Genomic DNA, 8,065 nt, shown 5'->3' with positions numbered 1-8,065 from the left:
GATTACCATGAGGCCCTGATTATAACCCATAAGCAGTACACTATCTTCAATCTTCTGAGTAGGAATTTTCTTAAATTTCACAATACCATTCAGAAAAAAATGTAAACGTTACTTTCTTTTGTGTTTTGTCTTGTTAGCAGTCATTGTCCCTGCTCTGTGGCCACTATAGTTTGCCTCAAGGGATTTATGACACGGTTAAATCTGTTTTAACCATTAGAGCCCAAAATTGCCTTAACATCTTATGTGAAAATACTTTCCAGGGGCCCAAATAAGCTTTTGGATTTGATAGTTCCCATGTGGATATTCTCAGTGAAAGCTGACGAGCGCTTGCAGCAGGAGCACTTGTGTGCTGACATGCACCAAGTATTTGTCATGAATGCAATAAAAATAACATTGGTATTTTTCTAGAAGTAGTCTGGTAAAGATTTAATATCCTTGGTTTTGTTTTATAAAACTTAGAAATCTACTTAAAAAGGGACAATGGAGGATTCTAGAAGAAGCTTACAAGCAAAAGAAAAACATCCCTGAAACGTCTTTTTGTTCTTATTTTGCTGTGGACACTTGTTCAGTACCATTTGAGATGATAAAGGGAAAAGTATGTTCTTGGGGTGTTGTCACATAACAAGGAGGAACTGAAAAAAGTTGCATAAAAAGAAACATGGCCATCAGGTTGAGGGAGGTGATTCTCCACTCCACTCTTGTGAGACCCCACCTGCAGTATTGCACTTTTGGGGTCCCCAGCACAAGACAGACATGAGAGAAGGGCCACAAAAACGGTCAGAGAGCTGAAACACCTCTCCTAGTAAGAAAGGCTGAGAGAGCTGGGGTGGTTCAGTCTGGAGAAGAGAAGGCTCCAGTGAGACCTTATTGTGGCCTTTCAATATATAAAGGGGACTTATGAGAAAGACGGACTTTTTACCAGGTCCTGTTGTGAGGATAAGGGGTAACAGTTTTAAACAAAATGAGAGTTGATTTAGATCAGATAGAAGGAACAATTTTTTTACAATGAGAGTGGTGAGACACTGGAACAGGTTGCCCAGAGAAACTGTGGCTGCCCCCTCCCTGGCAGTGTTCAAGGCCAGGTCGGATGGGGCTTTGAGCAACCTGGTCTAGTGGAAGGTGTCCCTGCCTATGGCAGGGGGGTTGGAGCTAGATGAGCTTTAAGGTCCCATCCAACCCAAACCATTCTGTGATTCTATGAAAAGAGTAAATTAACGAATTTCATACTGCCTACAAGATAAAGGAATGACAATCATTTATATAAATGCACTGGTATATAAAATTAAGAAAAATGTGACTGTTGACTTTAGTTCTTATGTAATTTTTAATTCTCAACCTAAGAAAAACTTTTGGAAAATTCTATGCTAGTTAGCAGCTGCAAAATTTACTTTTCTACTTAAATTTTTTTCTAAGGAATTGAAGCCTGCCTTTATAATATTGTGGCTGATTCTTAGGCCTTACAGGTAACTTGTTATTTACTGCCAACACTCCACTGAAGTTCAAAACTGCTGCATTGTAGCGTAGCCACACGGGTTTGGGTTTTCAGACTAGGTATGCCATACATTTTCCATGAAAAATAATGAAGATTAGTGTGTCTTGTCTAGAAATAGTTAGCCAGGACACTTATAGACTTACTTGGCAAAGCATTCTAGGTGTGTAATCATTTGAGATGTCTCATAGATAAGAGATAAGTGCTGTTACACACAGGTGTGTTGCTAATATTGATGGGCAGATACTAATCATGTTGTGATTACTGGTAGTGTGATGTATACTTAGATAAGCACCCAAATTGCAGAAAGCAGGGAATGATGGATTTAGAAATATAGTTTTGATAACGTCTTTGCTGTTCTATTAAATTATTAAGGGCTACCTTGTCTTGAGTGCTCTGGGTGTCTATCAGGTAGCCTCCAGGAAACACCAGGTGCGCCCCAGCAACACAGCCTCAGGTCCCCTCCCTCGCCCCAAAGCCCCCACAGTTACCCCTGCCCTGCGCTGCTGCTCTTGGGTTTGCACTTTTCCCCCGGCATTGTGGCCCCACAGCGAGGGCTCCCTGGGGCCTGGCTGCACCCTGCTGCCCACCCACCACAAACCTTTTCAGCCCTCCTTCCTCACCCCCAGGCGGTGCGTTGGGGGAGCAGTGCCCAGGGCCTTGCTGTGGTGTGTCCTCTGCTGGTGGCCACCTGTCCTGAAAAGCTGGGATCCCCATTGAAAAGCAGATATTCCATCGCTCAAAGCTGAGACGCTCTGGCTGGCCTTCATGCAGAGACCTGGGTCCTGATGAGAGCCTGCTCCTGCCTTTGCCCAGACTGTGGTCCCCAAGGGCTGTTTATAGGCCATTTAAAGCCTTGTATCCCACCAGGACAGGTGTCAGAAAGGATACCAGGCAGGACCAGGAAAGCCTCTCCTGAGGCTACCCCTGTGGTGAGCGTGGTTCCTTCTCCAGTGTGACACAGCCCTGGGGTTGCTGGGCCATGCTACTGCTGAGGGTGTTGAGGTCCCATATTTCCATCCAAGCAGGATGGCCCCCTCTGCCAGTGCCACACTGTGGGGTGGAGGGGAGACCCAGGCCGCCAGGGTGAAGCCTAGAGCTGCCACATCTGTTCTCTGCTGGGCCAAACGACAAGCAGGAACAAGGTGGGGCAGTCAGGAGTGCCCTTGACAGGGATGTTCAGAAATGGTGAAGGTGGAGTTGCCCAGCAGCCCTGCAGGCAGCATTCACCCTTCCTGTGCTGACTGTTTCCAGAAAGACTGCACTGAGCTCCTGGGGGAAACTCCTGTTTAAATCAGAGTCCCATGGCAAAAACATTGCAAACCTCCTTAAAAGTTCATGTGACAGAGGACAAGTTTTGTTACATGAGCTCTTATGCCCCCCCTGGGCAGGGGATCACCAGTCTTCCCATGTGTATAAATTTGCGCTGTTTGTTTCCCCCCCCCGGCAAGAGTCTTGGCCTGAATAAATCAGCCCATTTGCACTGGCTGGCAGGCTGGCTGCCACACAGCCACCATGCTAGTTTTTTTTTAATTTTATTTTATCCAGTATTTGGAACGCAATCTGAGGCATATGCTGCATCTGCTGTCTTCTGGTCCTTGATCTGATCTGTAACCATAAAATCCCAGGCATATAGTATTTTTATTTCTGAATTCAAGCCTACCATGCTGAGTCCGACAAGGAGGCCCCTCTTGGCACACTGCTCTTCAGGAGATGTGGAATGTTTTCCAGTGAAGAATAAATCTGGGGAAATACCTGTTTTTTTGTTATCCCACATAAGCTGTGTGTTACAGCCAAATCAAAATAGTTTGCTTGGGGCGGGTGAGAGGAGGGAGCAGTATAAATGGAAAACTGAGGAACTAAATCCACAGATCTGAGGGGAATGGTAGTGTGGCCTTTCCCTCCAGTGCCTCAAATTTCCCTCTGAATGCTCTAACCCTGTGCTTTTGAGTAATACAGAGCCAAAGGTACCATCCCCAGCTGTCTAGGGATTCAAATGGATTCAGGTGGCATTTTTTGAATGAAATTAAATGTACTGTGGAAGATTTTTCATTCCTATTACGTAAAGATCTTAAATTTTATCTGAATTATATGCGCGTGCAATTTTTTGCTTCTCTCGCTGTCCAACTGAAAATAAACCTAGCTTTTGCACATCTCTGTTATGGACCAAATAGAAGAGAGAGATGCTGCTAGGAAGGCCTTAGATCCTTGGACATTTTCAGTGTATGGTTTTACAATACCAGACTCATGGTCTGCTGCTTCACACAAAAGTTTATGAAGTTCCTAATGTATATCTAAAAGGGATAGCAGAGAGATGCATTTCTTTGAGTATGACCTCATTAGGGCTTCTATAAATATTTGACTCAGGAAATCTTGTTGAAAATGGTTGCCTTCAAGCAGCCTCCTATACTGCTCTTCTGTATGTAAGAGAAATGAGGAAGAAGATAATATGAAAAAGCCAAAAAAATTCTAGTACACAGAGCTGTTGAGATCCAGATAAAAGCACCAAGGAGGCATTTTTATGTTGAATTTTGTGAACTTTGTGCTAGAGATTTCAGAAAATATAGTCCCTCTCTTGCTGATTAAGTTCTGTCCAAAAGGAAAGAGGATTTAATCTGTTCTTTGCAAAATAAATTAAAAATGTTAGTTGGGTGTCCCATCAGTAAGGATGGGTACCAAACACCACACAGACAAGAGCAAGTTTGACCCTGTTCTAGAAGCATGAAGATTTGGAGAAGGCTTCAGTGTTAGCCTTCTCTGATCCCATGAAAACAAGTGTATGTCTTCAATTTTCAAACTGCAGTTATACAAACTAAAACACCAAAATGCAGTAAAAGTTAACAACTTTAGTATATTATTGACATTCAAACTAAATTTGGCCTAAGTCAAATTTAGGAGTAAAATTTCTGCTATCCCATTTAAACACAAATGTTCTTTTTCACTTAAATGTTTATGATCATTGCAGGTCCTACCTCTTCCTAGGTACTACCTCTCTAAGCTAAACCTGAAGCTTTGGAGAGAGGCGGCAGCAGGAGACCAAGTGCTGAATCCATTTCTAAATATACACAAGCAAACATGCTAGGACTGAACTGGCTGAAAATGTTTCTCCTTGTGAAACATCGAGGGAGAAAACACTGCTTTTTCACATGGATTTCTTTTCTCCTTTGGGATCATTCTAACAAACTGTTTTCAGTTCGGGTGGAAAAATCTATCTGCTCTTCATTCTGGTTGGTTTTAATTCCCTTATCACCTGCTGCTAGGAAAGTGGCAGATAGGGAGGGCCTGGTGAGGAATAGGAAGCAGAGAGCAAGGAAAACAATGATTTTTATCCAATATTACAATTGTTTTCCTGACCCTGTGCGTGTGTGTGGATGGTTGGTTTGGAAGGCACACGAGAGGGAGGATAAATCAATAAAAGCTGTTCTCACAAGTTTGAAATTAAACATTTATAAAGCATTGATAGAAAGCAGGGTTTTTTACTAACCAAAATTCAGTGGAAATTTTCATGAGACTTTTTTCAGCTTACAACAAAAGTTTGGGGTTTTTAAAAATTTCTTTATGGTTCTAGACACGAGTTTCAAATGATTTTGACTGGGGAAAGACTTTGATGTGATGGTAAATTCCCACATTGTCAAGATCCCAATTTTTATTGCTGTCACAAGGCAGATAATTTGTGATTGGTAATAATCTTTAACATCTGTCAAATGCCAATTAAAATGTTTTCATTAATGTAATAATATCTCTTTTATCATGTAAACTGTATTAAGTTTACTTCTAATTAACTTAATTAAATGTGTTCCTTAACTAGAAATCTGAGGGGCTACAGATGTGAAAAATATTATGAGCCATCCTTTGAGTCAATCAGCATTACTCCATTGGCAAAAAGTGTTGTAAACCATCAAGGAACAAATGTATAAAAGCCAAAGGAATAGATCTGTTGTAATTACAGTTAATAAATCTGGACAAAAGGCCAGTTCCACAACTGCCTTATGTCTCTACTATGGCTCACCTCTGCATGACACAAAGGGAGAGACCTAACTTTAGGCAACCCTGCCACATGTCAGAATAACTTTCCTAAAACAGAGCAAATTAAGAAGGCAGTAGGGTGAGGATAACACCAACTCTCAGGGCATGAGCTCCAAGCAGTGCAGGAGAGGATTTGTACCATGCACTTGTTTGGCCAGCAAAAACTCCTCTGAAGGGAACGTAAAGACCTGGTGTTGAGGTTTACTCTGGGCACTAAGGTCCCTGGTGTTACACTGGTAGTCCATGATGATGTGTGAGGTGGAGTTGCCTGACCTGGTCCTCAGCAAGAAAGCTGCAGGAGGGGAGTATTAGTACCCCATAACCCTGAGAGGCAGGGCACCATGTTCTTTGACTTGCCCTTGTTCTCCTCTCCCCAGGCCTGATGTTTCTGTACTGTGCTACCTGAGCTTTCTGTTGCTCTTGGCACTTGTAGCTGTTAGCATCTGTGTGCTGAGGGTTTCTGCAAACCAGCCAGGCATGAGGGAAGAAGCACTGATCAGAGAAGGGAAGGAAGAAAGCTTCAGAGATGCTGCCTACTGAGTATGCTAAGGAAACATCCCAAATCAGACAAAAGGATGTACAGCATAAACTGCTCTTGTCATCTAGTGCACTCACTGCCTCAAAGAGTAGAGTTCCTTTTGTTTTGTTCCTGTTTTACAGCAAACATGGTGTTCAGTATGCCCAACTGAATTTGGGAGAATTTGGGCTAACTGTTGTTTTCTCAAAAAAACCCATCAGTATTATTTATTGAAGTTGAAATATCACCCTTCTGAGGAGAAAGGGTTGAAGAATGAGCATCTGAAAAGGGCATATTCTAAGGCTGCCTTAGCAAAGAAAAGCAATGTCTTGGAGAAAGGAAGCCTGGTCGTCTTGTTTTCAGGAAAGGTACTTTAAATGTATGGTAGATGGGTAATAGTACAGGTACTTGCTGTAAGGTCATCTCAGATGGCTCATTAGTTGATTTAATTCAGAACAAGTGTAGCATTTTCATTTTCTTCTGTTTGTCCCAGCTGAAGATCAGGTCTCTTGACCTTGCTAAGTGGATATGAATATATGTTTGCATAGCAGCAATGCTTTAGATTTTATTTTGACAACAAAAGTTCTAAGTCTTATCAGCATCAGGATGAAAAGCACCCTGCTCAGACTTGTTGATCAAAAAAACAAAAAAAAAAAATTTACTAGGTACCAAAGAAAGAGATGAATCCTCGAGGCATCTGGTTACACATAAGCAAATAACATCACGTGACTCAATTCTTTTGACTTTCAAATATGCACCCAAGTAAAGAGCATACCCAAATTTACTTTCATCGCCTCTGCTGCTCTTGATGTTCTGACTGTAACACTATCTATGCATGCTTTTAAATATTGTATCTTCCCTATTTAAAATTCAGCCTTGTGCTTGGATGCATATAGGTTGAAATTCACTTACATTTATGATACAGAAAACTGTGGCAATGAATCTATTCTAGTGTCTAAAGATAAACTGTATAGACAAGTGAGGAAGAGCATAGAAGATGAAGGGTTAAGTGATGATGTGAGCAGAAACTGAGCTCGAAATTGGAGCTGTTATAAATTGAGAAAACAACATAGCTCCAAGGTGTTTTATGACTTGAAAAGCTATTCATTCTTTACATAACATTACCATTAGTTACCTATGTAGGTTGTATTAAAATAAAGCCAACAGTTAACCGAACCTTACATTTTATAGGTGCACGTTTAATTAAATTGTATGTTTTATCTGTAGTAATAAAACATGAGACTCATCTGAGTTAACACAGTTTTACAGTTTTAAGGCCTTAAACATCTCCAGCATCTCCATTCAGGGGCTGTTTGGTATATGAGCCATAACATCCACTGGGGAAAGTGCTAATCTCCGAACCTTTTCATTTGCAGCTAGAAAGCTATCCTGCTCATCATGCTGATGCTGTATTAAGCAAGTAAATAAAACAGCTTCCTGTTCTGGAATGAAGTGAACCTACAAACTCAAAAGAAAATTCTCCTAATCATTGTAGAGCACTCAGCTTTGCATATGATTTAAATCTAAAAGCAACAACACAGGATAGTACTATAAAAATATATTCAAGCCATGCTGAAGGACACACAACTGTTTCCTGTTGATGTTGGAGGATGGAGGAGGACACTTCTACATAAGGCAACGTTACATGAGAAACCATTATCTAACCATCTGCACTGTTCTTGCAGTGTTTTGTTTCTAGCCTTTGTTGACAGTGAATAGTCTGTCATATTCCCCCTATGACAACAGGCTTATAAGCACTTTATTTCAGGTATAACCCAGGAAAAAGCCTGATTCAGTATGTCCTGCTACTTCAGTTTTGTCTACAGAAGACCTGAACTTGATCTGTACTTCTAGACTATGATTCTGCAGACTGAATTTTCAAAACTTTAGAAAGAAAACCAATGACCCGATCTGTCACTGCTCCCTTATTGCAGCGCAGTCACTTGTCCCTTACTCTTTTTGAAAACTAAAAAGGCTTCAATCCATTTCCCACCCAAACTAGTGCAGAACCCCCTCCAGAGGGTTGGCTAATG

This window comes from Strix uralensis, chromosome 2 (assembly GCF_047716275.1).
Source record: "Strix uralensis isolate ZFMK-TIS-50842 chromosome 2, bStrUra1, whole genome shotgun sequence".
In the NCBI taxonomy this organism is placed as follows: Eukaryota; Metazoa; Chordata; class Aves; order Strigiformes; family Strigidae; genus Strix; species Strix uralensis.
The sequence above is the reverse complement of the archived record's forward strand: the minus strand, read 5'-3'. Positions refer to the sequence as shown.